Source organism: Pongo pygmaeus, chromosome 7, assembly GCF_028885625.2.
Source record: "Pongo pygmaeus isolate AG05252 chromosome 7, NHGRI_mPonPyg2-v2.0_pri, whole genome shotgun sequence".
Taxonomy (NCBI): Eukaryota; Metazoa; Chordata; class Mammalia; order Primates; family Hominidae; genus Pongo; species Pongo pygmaeus.
The window spans coordinates 42,583,303-42,600,587 of NC_072380.2; the positions used below are offsets into that span (position 1 = coordinate 42,583,303).

Below are 17,285 nucleotides of genomic sequence, written 5' to 3' on the forward strand. Positions count from 1 at the left end.
CCAGTAGAGCGTGTTGACAGGGCCTTGGGTTTAGAATAAGAAGGGAAGAGTTTCCAGCCTGTCAGTGGGCACGGTGGTAATGGTTCACAATGGGTCATTGAGTCTAGGCTGACAGAGGGCAAAGGGCTAAAAGACAGGGAGGACTGGCGCTGAGGAGCCATGGAGACTCCAGGAGCAGGAGGCAGGGAGCTGGGAGGGCCATCACACACAGTTGTCCGCCTTAACCATAAGGATGTGTTCCAAAATCCCAATGGATGCCTGAATCCGTGGGTAGTACCGAGCACTATATGTACGATGCTCTTCCCTATACATCCATACCTATGATCAAGGTTAATGTGGCCGGGCGTGGTGGCTCATGCCCACAATCCCAGCAGTTTGGGAAGCCGAGGCAGGTGGATCACTTGAGGTCAGCAGTTTGAGACCAGCCTGGGCAACGTGATGAAACCCTGTCTCTACTAAAAATACAAAAAACTTAGCCAAGTGTGGTGGCGTGTGCCTGTAGTCCCAGCTACTCAGAAGGCTGAGGCACGAGAATAGCTTGAATCCAGGAGGCGAAGACTGAAGTGAGCCAAGATCATGCCACTGCACTCCAGCCTAGGTGACAGAGTGAGACCGTGTCTCAAAAAAAAAAAAAAAAAAAAAGGGTTAATGTATAAATTAGGCACAGCAAGAGACTAACAACAATAACCAATAGTAAAATAGAATAATCATAACAAGGTACTATAATAAAAGTTATGTGACTGTGGTCTCTATATATATACCTCTCTCTCGACTTATTATAGAACTGAGCTGGGCAAGGCGGCTCACACCTGTAATCCCAGCACTTTGGGAGGTCAAGTGAGGGATCGCCAGGACTTCAAGATCAGCCTGGGCAACATAGTGAGACCCACCTCATCTTTACAAAAAAATACAGAAAATTAGCCAGGCATGGTGGTTTGCTCCTGTGGTCCAGCTACTTGGGAGGCTGAGATAAGAGGATCTCTGCAGCCCAGAAGGTCGAGGCTGCAGTGAGTGCTATACCACAGGTAGTTACCCTGTGGCAAGTGAAACCACAGATAAGCCGGGGGGCCACTCTAACATGGAGCAGAGAAGGAAGCAGCAGTGGGGAAATGAAAGTTATTCTGAGACATCAAGGAAAGTGACAATGATTCCTGATTCTGCATGGCGTGGCCCTCCAAGTCATCATACCACCACCACAATACCTCAAGGGAGAGAGGAAGGAGAATCGAACAGGGAGAAGCAAGAGACTTCCCCAAGAGCCTGCCTTGCAGACCCCAGGTGGGCCTAAGGACCAACTTTGTTAGTGCATCGCCTTTCACAAAGCTCCTTCATGCACACCACCACATCTGCTCTTCGCAAATGTCATATCCTGAGAAATGGACAGAGACGGTATCATACCCAATGCACAGAACAGGAAACTGAGGCCCAGAGAGGTCAGGTGACTTGCCTGTGGCCACAGGTTTGCTCATTGGTACATAAGGGAAACCAACAAGGCCAACCACAGTGGAATCTGGGCTCCAGCCAGGGCTCCATGCACAGAGACACTCCATGCCCTTGGGCCACCTGTCAGCCTCCTAGGAGGCAGCTCAAGTGAGGACGGAGTTTGTTGATGTTTTGTCTGCCGTGCTACGCGCAGAGCCTGCACCAGAGGAGAAACACCGACAACAGCGTGCTGGCCAGGAGGGATTGCGGTGGCAGTTGCATGTCCTGTGGCTTCCTGGAGCTCACGCCGCCCCTGCAGATGCTGTGGCTGGGTCCCCAAGGCAGAGGGGGCAAGTGGGGCTCCCGTCTCCGCAGAACATTCCTGAGACTTTGCATGGCGTTTCCTCCTGCTTGCTCACCCATGATGGGAACAGAGACCCCTTCCTGAGTCCCACAACTGCCCTATATCTGCTCCGGGGCCTTCCGTGCCCATGTCCCAGTCAGGAGCCCCTGGCCGAGCACGGGAACCATTGGTCTCAGTTGCCGCAGCCTCCTGGCTGGAGGGCAGGCGCCGATCCGGGAAGCTGCAGCTGCAGTGGCACTTTGCCCTCACAGCAGCCTCCACCCTGTGGGGCCAAGACAGGTGGCCCATTTTCCATCCTCAGAGATGCCAAAGGCATCCCCTGGCCAAAGTCTTTAAGTTGTTCCTGCAGATGTTGGCAGCCTCCTGGCCTGTGCTCAGCCACTAGGATGTCAGAGCAGCAGGAGGTTGTGTTCCATAGGGCCCGAAGGGCAGAGCTGTCCTGGCTGTGCCACAGGGCCAGGAGGGGAAGCCGCTTTCCAGCTGAACGAGGTTGGAGGAGGCCAGTGGGGGAACAAGCCCACATCTGGAACACATCTACCCAAAGGCCCTGGCATCCCGCATTAGCATCAACACGATCCAGAGGTCAAACCACACCTGAGATCCTCTGCCGTGAGCCACTGAGCAAGGCACTTCACTTCTTGGACTGAGTTTGCTCGTCTGTAAAATGGGAATGTGAGCCGGGCACAGTGGCTCCTGCTGTGACCCCAGCAGTTTGAGAGGCTGAAGCAGAGGGATCACTTGAGCCCAGGAGTTCGAGACCAGCCTGAGCAACACAGTGAGATCTCATCTCTACAAAACATTTTTAAAAATTAGCCTGGCTTGTTGGTGTGTGCCTGTGCTAACAGTGACTTGAGAGGCTGAGGGTGAGGTGGGAGGATTGCTTGCTTGAGTCCAGGAGGTCGAGGCTGCAGTGAGCCTTGTTCATGTGACTGCACACCAGCCTGGGTGACAGATCAAGACCCTGTCTCTTAAATAAATAAATAAAACAAAATTAAATAAAATGGGAATGCACCCGACACTATCTACCCCAAAGGGGTTTTAGAGGATCTAAGGAGAATTTGTGCAACATTGCTATAATCAAGCATACATTAAATTTTTATTCCCTAATAAGTAACTTTGTAAAGTGCACAGACCAGAAAGGAGGATCGGGAGCAGAGAAGGTGGGAAGGAATGCAGCTACCTCTGCAGCTCTACTTGGGAGCCCAGCTGCATGGGATATTCTTCAGGCCGCCCTGGGGTCCTCCAGCTGTGCTAGTGGAAGCACTGGGGGTATAGGGGTTCAATAGTGCAGGGAGCAAAGCACTCAACGGCTGAACGGCACCATTTCCCTGAAGCACTCCTGCCTCCCCTAAACAGGATGTGGTGCCTGACTGCTGAATTCCTATAAATGATTCAAGGTAAAGCAATAAACAAAAATACATCTGAAGTGCTCCTATCTGGCGGCCAGGAGTTGGACAAAAGTCAAACTCAAGTGATTATTAATGTATTAAGTCACCTACCCTCCCAAGCTGAAAGGAGAACGTGTTTCAGTGGATGGTCCAAACTTCCTCAATTGTGACAGAAGACATCAAAGGACCGTAGCTCCCCTGTTGGTATGCGTTGGCATGCCCACTGCAGAGAACATTTTGGGAACCCAGGAACCCGCATTCTTATTTGCTGGTGGTTTCAAGTCCCTGGGAGAGGCTGTGTTCCCGAGAGTGACTGCCATTCGCAAACGCATGTCTGATTCTGTGTGGCTCTCTTGTGCCCCCCCACAAGATGATCCAGCATTCAGGGGAGGCCTCTGGGGTCTTGCCTCTTGCTGGAACCAGCAGTGACCACTGGCACTCCTGTTGTCACGGTTTCAAACATTTCATCACCACAGGTTCCCTTGACCTGACTATACTTTAAAAAACAGGCCAGGTGTGGTGACTCCCGGCTATGATCCCAGCGCTTTGGGAGGCCAAGGTGGGAGGATTGCTTGAAGCCAGGAGTTTGAGACTAGCTTGAGCAACATAGCAAGACCCCATCTCTATAAAAAAAAAATTAAAAATTAGCCAGGCATGGTGGCACACACCTGTAGTCTCAGCTACTCGGGAGGCTGAGGTAGGAGGATTGTTTGAGCCCAGAAGATTGAGGCTGCATTGAGCTATGATTGCTCCACTGCACTCCAGCCTGGGCGGCAGAGCAAGACCATGTCTCTTGAAGAAAAAGGATAGGAAGAGGCGCAGTGGCTCACTCCTGTAATTCCAGCACTTTGAGAGAGTGAGGCAGGAGGATTGCTTGAGCTCAGGAGTTTGAAGCCAGCCTGGGCAACATAGGGAGATCTCGTCTCTACAAAAAAAAAAAAAAAAGTCCCAACCAGTTTAATGTCATCATCACTTCCTGAGAAACTAATTTGATCACTTGTCAAGATCTGACATTTACAAAATCTGACTGTATAACACTTCCTTGGACAGAACTTCTGCCAGGTTTCCCTGCTGTTCTCCTGTCCCGAGTCTTCTCTCTGGTTCTGTGGCATCCTGGGAGCTGTCCTCAGGAGCACTGTGCCAGGAGGGGAATCTCTCCTGATGGAGCTTCTCCTGATCCAGAGAGGCTGCTTTACATCACAGTTTCACTCTGGTCTACTTACTAGGACCCAGGAAGCCTTGCCTCCATCAAACAGACCCTATACCTCTAATTCAAGCCACAGGAGGGGCCCTCACTCCCCTAGGAATGAGAAAGACAAAGAAGAAAACACACGCATGTGATTACGTGCTCAGCCTTCTCCTCCTTAGTGCTGGGTTCTGCTAGGCCAGGCCGCATGCTGCAGAAGCTAGTGACATTTGTTCTTGGCCCTCAGAACAAATGTCTCAGAAGTCTAGGGAGAGGAGACAAGGAAGTACTAGAGCTGGCGGCTGGAAATACTTTTCTGGGGAGGGCTGGGTGGTGAATAGTGCAGGCTTTACAGGCTGCATGGTCTCTGTTGTAACTACACAATTGTGCCCTTGCAATGTGAAAACAGTCAGGGACCCTATGCAATGAGTGTGGCTATGTTCTAATAAAATGTTATTTCTAGGCCAGACGCAGTGGCTCACGCCTGTAATCCCAGCACTTCAGGAGGCTGAGGTGGGTGGATCACTTGAAGTCAGAAGTTGGAGACCAGCCTGGCCAACATGGTGAAACCCCATCTCTACTAAAAATGCAAAAATTAGCCGGGAGTGCTGGCACGCGCCTATAATCCCAGCTACGCAGGAGGCTGAAGCAGGAGAATCACTTAAACCCGGGAGGTGGAGGTTACAGTTAGCTGAGATCGCGCCACTGCACTCCAGCCTGGGCGACAGAGTGAGACTCCATCTCAAAAAAAAAAAAAAAAAAAAAAAAAAAGTTATTTACAAAATCGGATGGTGATTTGGATTTGGTCCGTAGGCTGCTGTTTGCCACCTTATACTAGAGAGGAGACACACAAGACAGAAGCAGCACCTGGTATGGGACAGCTCAAAGGAGGGACTGGTCGCTTTTTCTGAGCAGGGGGTTAGAATGGGACAGGCTTCATGGGACAGGCATTGCTGTACAGAGCTGAATAAGGGAAATAGGCATTTGCCAAGCGGGCTGGGGCGAAGGGCACTGCTGGAAAGAGAGGCATAGGTGGGAGCCCAAGCCCTGAAGCATGGCATCGTTGGGGCCATGCAGTCTCAGCCCATCAGTGTGGCTGGAGACGGGGGAGGTGAGAGCCAGAGATGAAGCTAGACAGGGAGGCGGGGCCAGCTCCGAGAGGCACTGTGAGCCACGCTAAGGGCTTTGGTCCTTATCCTCAGGGCAGGGAGAATAGGAACTAACGGAGCCTCTGGGTTTCATCGCTGTTCCAGATAGTTTACATAAATGATTAATGATCTCATTCATTCTTACGAAATTCGATGAGGTGGGTGTTACACATCCCATTTTGCAACAGCAATACTAGCTCAACGTTCACTGCTTCCCCTAAGTGGCAGAGTCCGATCCATCCCGGATCCTCCAGGAGCTGGACCCCTGCTCTCTCCACAGTACAGCCTCTAACAGAGCCTGAGACCCAGGATGCTTTTCCTCCCTCGCCCTATTGCCAGGAACCACCTCCCTCCTCACCCCACCAGCAGGAAGGGTTCAGAGAATGCCATGATTTCCCAGAGTTGGACCCTGGAACCTAGGGTGGTACAGGGTGGGGACCTCAAGGTGTTGGCCACTCACCCCGGGAAGCTGCCTGGGGATGCAAAAGCCTGGCTCCCTTGGGGAGAAGGGAGTGGAGTGTTTGTCTGCTCCGCTCCCTTCATCCTGGCTGAGACCCACCTGGAGCCCACCCAAGGGGTCGTGGCTCTGCTGCTCTGTGACTGAGGTCACTAGGCGAGAGGAATTCCAGAGATTCCTGCTGAGGCATCAGCCCCAGCTCATCTCCTCTCTGCACCCAGTTTACTTGGTTGCTTAGTTGCAGAACATTTTGGTTCTTTTCATTCCACCCTCTGAAAGTTGGAGCAGTTTGCAAGAATAGGTCTCTTTCCCTCTGTCATATGTGTCAGGTATTTGGGGAATCCTCACCAAATATCTGTTGAGTTAAACAATTAATACTGAAGTGCACCATTTGTACAAATGCCTTTTATTTACTCCTTCACATTTACTTCACACCAAGCAAGACCTGCCACCATTTTACAGAGATTTGTCCTTAAAGAAGTCTGGCTCAGCCAAGTGCGGTGGCTCACACCTGTAATCCAGGCACTTTGGGAGGCCGAAGTGGGTGGATCACCTGAGGTCAGGAGTGTGAGACCAGCCCGGCCAATATGGCGAAACCCTGTCTTTACTAAAAATACAAAATTAGCCAGGCGTAGTGGCAGATGCCTGTAATCCCAGCTACTCGGGAGGCTGAGGCAGGAGAATCGCTTGAGCCCAGAAGGTGGATGTTGCAGTAAGCTGAGATTGCACCACTGCACTCCAGCCTGGGCAACAGACTGAGACTCTCTCTCTCTCTCTATATATATATAAAGCAAAGAAATCTGGTTCCTTGCAACTCAAAGTGTGGACTTGGGACCAGCAACAACTGGGGGCTTGTGAGAAATGCACACTCCCGGGCTCTGCCCCAGACCTGCTGAACTAGAAGCTTTATTACAAAAAGATCCTCCAGTGATTCATATGCATGTTAAGATCTGAGAAACACTGGGGACGTGACTTTGTGTTTGTACCCAGAAACAATCATTAACCCCAATTCCATTCCTTTGATAACTTCTAAAGTGATATTCTTTATATATTCAGAATCAAGTTACATTCTAAGTTCAGGAAATATCATGAGCCCCTACAAATTTCCTCTTCCAAATTCTTCCCCTTGAGTGTACCTGCCCCATCCCTGCTTTTGGCAACAATGATGGTTTTAAGTAGGTAAGAAGGAAGTGAGAGTAGAAAAATGTTGAAATGACACATTTGAGGGTGACAGCCGAACACCTCGTCTCTGAAATTGCCACTCTACATGGGGTGTGTACATCCTGTGCCCTGTTAATTCATTCCTTTGCCAAGTCTTTAGCCATTTAAAGAGAAGATAAGGTGATTTTTCCAAGGTCACACACATAGTAGCAGGCATGGGGAGGGGAGAGGGATGCGTAAGCCCAGAGGGTGCCCTAGTTGTGCCAGTGTCCCCAGAAAGACAGGAGAAACCCATGTGCCAGGCCAGCGCCCTCCCTTGCCATGGCAGGCAGGATTTCTACATTTCTGGCTGCAGCAGCTGCTTCTTCATGGCCACTGCCTGAGGTGGAAGGCAGAATGTCAGTTCCCATGTCAGACACCTGTTTTGAATCTTAGTTCCACAATTTACCAGTAGCGTGGCCTTCAGCGAGACACATGCTCTCTGAGCCTGTTCAGACAGGGACAATATTCACCTTGCAGACTAGCTCTGAGGACTGAAGAAAGCATGTTGGCTGGGCTTGCAGTGTCCAGCTCATATTAGATGTTATATCTCAGAGAGGTGCCCCTAGTCATCCCCCAACCACGTGTTCTACGCATTGCCACCTCGTTCCACAGCCTTCACTGACACTCTGCTACCTGTGGGAGAATGTGCAGACTCTGGAACTCAAGGCCTCCCCCATCTGGTCCCTATCTCACCCTTCCAGCCTACTTCTATCCTACTTCTTTAAATGAAGGTGTGCTGACGAATCTGATTTTCTTATTTCTAACTTATATAATATTATTTCTTCTAGAAATTATAGACAAATACAATGGCACAGGAATCCCCAACCCCTGGGCCACGGACTGGTACCGGTCCATGGGCTGTTAGGAACCGGGCCACACACAGCAGGAGGTGAGTGGCAGGCCAGCTAGCATTACGGCCTGAGCTCTGCCTCCTGTCAGATCAGCAGCAGCATTAGATTCCCACAGGAGTGTGCGCCCTATTGTGAACTGCGCATGTGAGGGATCTAGGTTGTGTGTGTGCTCCTTATCAGAATCTAATGCCTGATGATCTGTCACTGTCTCCCATCACCCCCAGATGGGACTGTCTAGTTGCAGGAAAACAAGCGCAGGGCTCCCACTGATTCTGCATTATGCTGAATCGTACCATTATTTCATCATATATTACAATGTAATAATAATAGAAATAAAGAGCACAATAAATGTAATCCTCTTATATCTTCCTGAAACCATGCCCCACCACCCTGGTCCATAGAAAAATTGTCTTCTACATAACCAGTCCCGGGTGCCAAAAAGGTTGGGGAATGCTTCAGTGGGCTGTTAAGAGTGCTGGTTGAGGCTGGGCGCAGTAGCTCACGCCTGTAATTCTTTGGGAGGCTGAGGTGGGTGGATCACTTGAAGTCAGGAGTTCAAGACCAGCCTGGTCAAGATAGTGAAAGCCCATCTCTACTAAAAATACAAAAATTAGCTGGCATGGTGGCATATGCCTGTAGTCCCAGCTACTTGGGAGGCTGAGGCAGGAGAATTGCTTGAACTCAGGAGGCGGAGGTTACAGTGAGCAGAGATCGCGTCACTGCACTTCAGCCTGGGCAACAGAGCAAAACTCCGTCTCAAAACAAAAAAAAACAAAAAAAAACAGTGCTGGTTGATTATAGGACTTAAGCCACTTAATTGATTACTTCTCTTATGCCTGCTAGGGAATTTTGGTGTTTTTCTTCATCAACAAATAATATTCCTTATTTCCAAGTAGCCATACCTCCTTTTTCTATTAAAATAATCCTAAGGTTATTATTGGTAAAAGTGTTACTTAAAGTTTAACCCAAGTTCCATTTAAACAACTATGTCTAAGTGAAGTTGGCCTCTCCCACTATTAATAAATCTTCTCACTATTTTGCAACATAGATGACTTCATTCTGTTGACTTTTAATGAGTTGTTCATTTAGTTATGGGATTTTAAACTGATAAGAGTTGGGTGTATAGTTCCGGTTAATTTTTTATGCTAACGATGTAAATTTTGTCTCTGCTAACTTTTATTATTACTTTGTTATTTTCTTTCTTTTTCTTTTTTTTTTTTTTTGAGACAGAGTCTCGCTCTGTCACCCAGGCCAGAGTACAGTGGTGTGATCTCGGCTTACTGCAACCTCCACCTCCCGGGTTCAAGCGATTCTCCTACCTCAGCCTTCCGAGTAGCTGGTATTATAGGCTCATGCCACCATGCCCGGCTAATTTTTGTATTTTTAGTAGAGATGGGGTTTCACCATATTGGTCAGGCTGGTCCCAAACTCCTGACCTCAGGTGATCCACCCACCTTGGCCTCCTAAAGTGTTGAGATTACAGGTGTGAGTCACCACACCTGGCCTACTTTGTTATTTTCATACGCCACTTTTTCTTTTTTTTATTTTTAAAAATTTACGTCACACAGGTAGTGTGCCGACATCTTGATAAGGTTTGAGGGAGGCACATCCATTCATGAGCATGAAAACTCAACCATCTGCTTATGAGCTACAAAAGGATCACATAGCACTTCTTCTAGATTCCCAGTGTTTTTCATGTCAATGACTGAATATGAATATTTTGGGAAATGTTAAACACAATTTAATTAGACGTGGGAAAGGACTAGGGTGAATTCAGAGTAATCAGATGTCCCCAAAACTACCCCTAGTAAATTAGTTTCTTGGACTGAGCTATAATTTGATCATCCAAACCTTTTAGCATTCTTACCATGTTTTGACTCATCTCCTTTAGAAGTTCCAATAAAATGCATCATATTATGAATTACAGATTTTTCATTGAGGAGAGAGGGGGTGGTGTGTGAGCACTTTATGGACTGTTTTATTAATTGTCAAATTTTCCTTTGGACGATTTAACCATGGAGACCTTCATAAACATTGTAGTCTAAGCAAGTGAATGTAGCCTGTTGATTTTAAATTCAAAGTCTGCACTTCTCCTAACAGTTTTTTTTTCTTTTGTGAGATGGAGTCTCGCTGTGTCAATTATGCTGGAGTGCAGTGGTGCAATCTCTGCTCACTGCAACCTCTGCCTCCCGGGTTCAAGCAATTTTCCTGCCTCAGCCTTCCAAGTAGCTGGGATTACAGGCGCACGCCACCACGCTGGGGTAATTTTTGTATTTTTACTAGAGACGGGGTTTCACCACGTTGGTCAGGCTGGTCTCGAACTCCTGACCTCATGATCCACCCACCTTGGCCTCTCAAAGGGCTGGGATTACAGATGTGAGCCACTGCACCTGGCCTTCCTAACAGTTTTATAACTACACTTGTACTGACTCTTCTATCCAACCAAGGCTTTGCTGATATGGTGGGTAAATAAGCTGAGGTTATAGGAGAATATCATTTCTAGAAGAGGTTCTCAGAGAGATATAAGCACCACACATTTAATGTTAAGCCATTACTTGCAGTTCTCTGGTAAAAAAATTCTTTGTATTTAGGACAAAGCATGGTGAGATACCTAGTTCTTGTCAGGGTCTCGACTTATGTATTCTCTAATATTAAAGTCATTTTTGTAATATCACCTATTTACAAACCTAAATGTAATAATTTATTTAATCAAGAATAATCAACAGATACTAAAACCATCAGGTGAAAGGTTATGGTAAACAGAATATTTTCATGGCACTAAAGAATTATGCACAGATTCATTGTGAATTGCAAAGAGAAAATGTACCTTTACGATGGAGAGATCTGGCAGTCACCACTTTAATAAGGCAATCAAAATTAGCCTCACAGATAGTGGAACAGCCTCACCCAATGTGCCTCCTAATGTGATGCAAAAAGTACACCCTATCATCCATGAACTCTTTCGTGTCCAAAATGTTTAATCTGAGTCTATTCAAGGTGGCAAATGTAACTTCCAGTTCCCTGGAAGTAGAGGGGATAGAGAAAAAGTTTAAAAAGGCATCAAGAGATCAATTACACAAATCTAGGCAACTTCAACCTGTGTAACATTCCACAAGATGACTGTCCCAGACTTACCACAAATTCAAGGTCAGCCAGATGCAGTGGCACACACCTGTAACCCCAGCACTTTGGGAGGCCAAGGCAGGAGGGTCACTTGAAGCCGGGAGTTCAAAACCAGCCTGGGCAACATAGTGAGACCCTTTTTCTACAAAAAAAAATGTTTAAAAATTAAATGGCTAGGGCACGGTGGCATGTGCCTGTGGTCCCAGCTACTCAGGAGGCTGAAGTGGGAGGATCGCTTGAGCCTGGGAATTCAAGGTGCAGTGAGCTGTGACCACACCACTGTACTCCAGCCTGGGTGGCAGAGCAAGATCCTGTCTCTAAAAAAAAGAAAAAAAAATTAAAGTTATTGGGGGGGGAAAAAAAGGGGCTGGGTGTTTCAGGGCTAGGCTGAAAGGGATGATGGAAGAACACACAGCTAGCACTTGCAAGCAATGAAAGCTACGAAAGACATTCCTGGGATCATTTCAGAAATTGGAATACAGTTTGTATATAGATGATCTTATGGAATTATGATTCATTCTTATAGGTCTGATAATAGTACTGTACTTACATAGGAGATTATTCTTAGAAGATTAACACTGGAGGCTGGGCACAGTGGCTCACACCTGTAATCCCAGCACTTTGAGAGGCCAAGGTGGGAGGATCACCTGAGGTCAGAGGTTTGAGAGCAGCCTGGCCAACATGGTGAAACCCCGTCTGTACTAAAAATACAAAAATTAGCTGGGGGTGGTGGCTGGTGCCTGGAATCTCAGCTACTTGGGAGGCTGAGACAGAAGAATCGCTTGAACTCGGGATGTGAAGGTTGCAGTGAGCCGAGATTGCTCCACTGCACTCTAGCCTGGGTGACAAGAAAGAAACTCTGTCTCAAAAAAAAAAAAAAAAAAAAAAAAAAGCCGGGCAAGGTGGTGGTGCCTATAGTTCCAACTTTTTGGGAAGCTGAGGCAGGAGCATCGCTTGAACCCAGGAGGTGTAGGTTGCAGTGAGCTGAGATCATGCCACTGCACTCCAGCCTGGGCCACAGAGTGAGACTCCATCTCAAAAAAAAAAAAAAGAAAAGAAAAGAAGATTCACACTGTAATATTTAGGGATGACCTGTCATTCATTCATAATAATGTCTACAGCTTATTTTCAAATGACATAGCAAAATCTAAACATAAATTTTCTATTTATCTATCTGTCTCTCTATCTATCTATCTCTCATTTGTCTACCTAACAGACAGATTGAGAGAGAAAGAATGCACAAATATGATAGTATGTCAGCAATTGTTTAATCTGGGTGGAAGGTGTGTAGATTTACATTGTACCATTCTTTCAACTTTTATGTGTTGGAAACCTCCACCTTCAAAAATGGAAAAATAATTTTAGCTTCATTTATACTTCAGCTGGAGCTATCCATGATTTAGTTGAAACTTAACTGCACTTTTTAAATCTTAAACATACTGTACATTGGGGAGTACTGGTTTAAGTCAATGGTATGAATTCAGTTGCTATGCTAGGATGAAATTTACCATTCTGAGGATGGCTTAGTCAAACCCTCACGTATCACTTGATTTTTAAAAATCACTGCTGATTCCCGAGTGACACAGTTGAACAAGATATGGTAAGCTGCCTTATGGTGTGCTTGCTGCCAGGGCCCTTTAGCTTTCGGTGAACGAGGGGCCTTTATGATCAGTAATGCTGATGCTCCCATGCATAGTTCTGCTGTCAACTACCAGTGAAGCCAGGCCCAACCTCTATGCTTCTTGGCCTATAAAAGCCCGTCTGTGGGTTTCCATTGCCTGGCTCTCATATAAGCTAAATTAATTCAGGAAGCTTTTGTGTCCTGTGTCTGTATTATTATTATTTTTTTTGAGACATAGTCTCACTCTGTTGCCCAAGCTGGAATGCAGTGGTGTGATCTTGGCTCACTGCAACCTACGTCTCTGGGGTTCATGTGATTCTCCGCCTCAGCCTCTCGAGTAGCTGGGACTACAAGGCACCCACCACCACGCCTGGCTAATTTTTGTATTTTTAGTGGAGACAGGGTTTCATCATGTTGGCCAGGATGGTCTCAAACTCCTGACCTCAAGTGATCCGCCCACCTCGGCCTTCCAAAGTGCTGGGGTTACACGTGTGAGCCTCTATGCCCAGCCTGTGTCTTTATTAAAGCACAAAATCAAGTAATTTACATACATGTAAATCCAATTTACAAGTATTATAAGACACATTAGTAATTTAAACATTGTTTATACTTAACAATTAGCCTTCTAATATAGTATAATAGTTATTGCTGTTATAGATACTAATCTTCCTTTAGAGGCTTAACAAGATAATAAAAGTAATAGGGTTAGTAATTCAGGGAGGTGGGAGGATTTGCGGTAAATTAATTAGATTATTTTAATTTTGTATTTATTTCTACTTTATACTTTTTTTGTGTTTTTTTGAGATGGACTCTTACTCTGTCGCCCAGGCTGGAGTGCAGTGGCCTCGGCCTCCCAAAATGCTGGACCACTCACAAGCATTAAGTAAACAGCATTTACAGATTGCACATGGCAAGCTGTGAGCCTATTTTTCGGTTTCCATGGCCATATCAGGATTGCAGCATCCCTCACATTTAATAAGATACCATGTGACCTGGGTGACGGCAAGATGTATCCGTATGATTTGTGCACTTTTCTGTTTGTCTGCTAAGGTTACATTAAAATAAAACAAAACAAAAGATATCCAACAGATGAAACCAGTTATGCATGACTATAGACCTATTAGTCATGAATTCATTGTCATGAGGTTTTATTTAAGAGAATGAAGGGCAATTTTGGGTTGCATGATCTTGAAGAAAGACCCAGATACTAGCTGTTTATATTTCAGCCTAGAAATTGCTTTGAACAGTGGGCCAGTGCCAAGAAGGATCCTTGACCAAGCACGTTGGGGCACACCTGTGGTCCCAGTACTTTGGGAGGCTGAGGCAGGAAGATTGTTTGAGCTCAAGAGTTGGAGACCAGCCTGGGCAATATAGTGAGACTTCATCTCTACTACAAATAAAAAAAAAAAATTAGCTGGGTTTAGTGACACACACCTGTAGTCCCAGCTACTCAGAAGGCTGAGGCAGGAGGATCGCTTGAGTCTGGGTGAATCGTGGCTGCAGTGAGCTATGATTGTGCCACTGCATTCCAGCCTGGGTGACAGAGCAAGACACTGTCTTAATTAATTAATTGATATAAAATTTCCTACATTCTATTATAATGATTCCATACAATTAGAGAGCTGTAAATACTTAATTTAGACCTACCAGTAAAACAGTAATGTTTATGTAGAGGAGGAAAGATCATTTTCTATTATTCACAGTTCTTAACTGGAACTGAGAAAAGAACTTTTATGTGATGTGTGTGAGCCTTTTAAATTAGCATCCCCAGGCTGGGCATGGTGGCTCAGGCCTGTAATCCCAGCACTTTGGGAGGCCTAGGCAGGCGAATCACTTGAGCCAGGAGTTCAAGACCAGCGTGGCCAACATGGTAAAACTCTACCTCTACTAAAAATACCAAAAATTACCTGAGCGTGGTGGCGGGTGCCTGTAATCCCAGCTACTCTGAAGGCTGAGGCATGAGAATTGCTTGAACCCAGGAGGCAGAGATTGCAGGGAGCCCAGATTGCACCACCGCACTCCAGCCTGGGCAACAGGGTGAGACTTTGTCTCAGAAAAAAAAAAAAAAAGAAAGAAACTATTCAGCCCCAGAGAGGCATAAAAATGAGCCAGCAATCGTGTCCTGCTCCCCATTGAGCTATGTGTTCATCTATTGAAACTACTTGCTAGTGTCACAAGTAGCTATGAATTAACCTAAGAATGGTGCACTGCACACTATGACACATACCCTATACCTTATAACAATATACAGCCAATCACAAATCAGTGCTATTTCTGTAAACAATGAGAATTCTGGACAAGGGACTTTGTATTCCCCTTTTATCGCCTTTAAAAACCCACTTGTAGCCAAGACCAAATGGAGCTCCTATTCGAGGCGGCTTGGGTCTGAGTCTTCCAGGCAGCTGTCCTCACATTGGCTCAAGTAGGCTCTAAATTATATTTTGTGTCTCAACCCCTTCCTTTTAGGTGGACAGTATAGACCCATGTAACAAAAGACAGATTAACAAGAGAAAAAGAAGCAGATATTTAATTACATGTGTGCCTCATGTATACATGGGAGATACCTAAAAAATGAGTAAATCTCAGGTGTGAGCCACTGCGTCCAGCCACTTTTTAAATTCTAAACACACTGTACACTGGGGAGTACTGGTTTAAGTCAATGGTATGAATTCCATTGCTAGGATGAAATTTACCATTCTGAGGATAGCTTAGGATGAAATTAACCATTCTGAGGAGAGCTTAGTCAAACCCTCAGGTATCATTTGATTTTTAAAAATCACTGCTGATTCCGGGGTGACATGGTCAAACAAGATGTGGTATGCCTTATGGTGTGCTTGCTGCTAAGGCCTTTTAGCTTTTGGAGAATGAGGGGCCCTTATGATCAGTGTGCTGACAGCAATCACATTCTACACATTCTACTCCCCGCTGTTGAGCTATGTGTTCATCTCTTGAACCTGTTTGCTATTACCACAGGTAGCTATAAATTAATATAACAATGCTATAACAGACACTATAACCCACACTCTCAGCTTAACGATGTATAGCCAATCAATAACTCATGTTGTTTTAATATAAATTCTTGGTAAACAACTCAGAAACTGCCTCTTGTCTCCCACAAAAATCCACTTGTAATTGCTGCTAAGCAGGGTATATATTCAGGGCAACTTGAATCTGTGTTCCTGGGTTGCAATCCTCAAGCATGACTCAAAGAAACATTTTACTTGTACTAATTTTGCCTCAGCTTCTTGCTTTTAGGTTGACACCATAAGGCCAGGTGCCTTTTTGAGCCAGGTACCAAGTCAATTCTTCCAAAAGGCTTTATTGGCTCCTTAAAGTCCTCCTTAGTTCCCCAAAACAGTCAGGTCATATCTGATTCTGTGCACGTTCTTCTCATGTATGGCTCAGTGAAATAATTGGTAATATCACCAATGTTTCCAGTTGTGTTCTGTCATACAGAGAACAGATTCTCATTGAACCTATGCAAAAAACTACATCGCCATGAAAATGAGAATGCTTCGTAAGAGTTCTGAATTCCAGATGGAACAGGTAGGGAGAAAAAAATAAATGCTTCAATTCTGTTTACAAACGTATAATTTACCAGATTGCTGTAAATTATAGTTAGCTTAAGAAAAAGAGAAAAAACGTTTCCTTAAATCAGGAAAAACAAAACATTTAAAAAAAGCAACGTTCAAACAAGGAGTCATAAAAATTATAATCAGCTTCCTCAGTTTATTTAGTCCCAGGTAATTAATTCTTTTTCTGCTTGATCTTAGTTCAGTTTCATTATTAGAATTCTGGAAATTCCTACCCAATCCAGTAAGATGATCTTTAAGTTATTATATCAGAAACTTATACTTGTCAGAGTTGTCATCATGCATTTCCTTGGAGACAAAGCTCTTTCAGGTTATAGTTGCTTACAAAAGCTTTCAGGAAAGGATCAGAGTGTTAGTGGCGGCAAATCCATGCCCGTCTACAGCAACCTCAGTTCTTGCCTCCTCAGAAGAAAGAATTTGACTGAGGGACATAAGGCAGAAGAAGAGACCAAGGCAAGTTTCAGAGCAGGAGTGAACGTTTATTAAAAAGCTTTAGAGCAGTAATGAAAAGAAAGTAAAGTACACTTGGAAGAGAGCCAGGTGGACATCTTGGAGGTCCAGCGTGGGATCTGACTTTTTATCTTTTTGTTTTTTATATAAGATGGAGTTTTCGCTGTTGTTGACCAGGATGGAGTGCAATGGCTTGATCTCGGCTCACTGCAGCCTCTGCCTCCTGGGTTCAAGCGATTCTCCTACCTAAACCTCCCAAGTGAGTAGCGGGGATTACAGGTGTACACCACCATGCACGGCTAATTTTGTATTTTTAGTAGAGACAAGGTTTCTCCAAGTTGGCCAGGCTGATCTCAAGCTTCTGACCTCAAGTGATCTGCCTGCCTCGGCCTCCCAAAGTGCTAGGATTACAGGTGTGAGCCGCTGTGCCCAGCCGGGTTTGACCTTTTGATTTGGGGCTTTATATGCTGGCATACTTC

At 45.7% G+C, this 17,285-nt stretch overlaps 1 non-coding gene across 1 annotated transcript; it reads right to left on the reverse strand.

Annotated features, from left to right (window-relative positions):
• Positions 1–9,577: 9,577 nt before the first annotated feature.
• LOC129043341 (small nucleolar RNA U13) lies at positions 9,578–9,679 on the reverse strand. The gene has a single exon (XR_008504430.1). It is a non-coding gene; the product is annotated as a small nucleolar RNA U13 (small nucleolar RNA).
• Between the last annotated feature and the right edge of the window lie 7,606 nt (positions 9,680–17,285).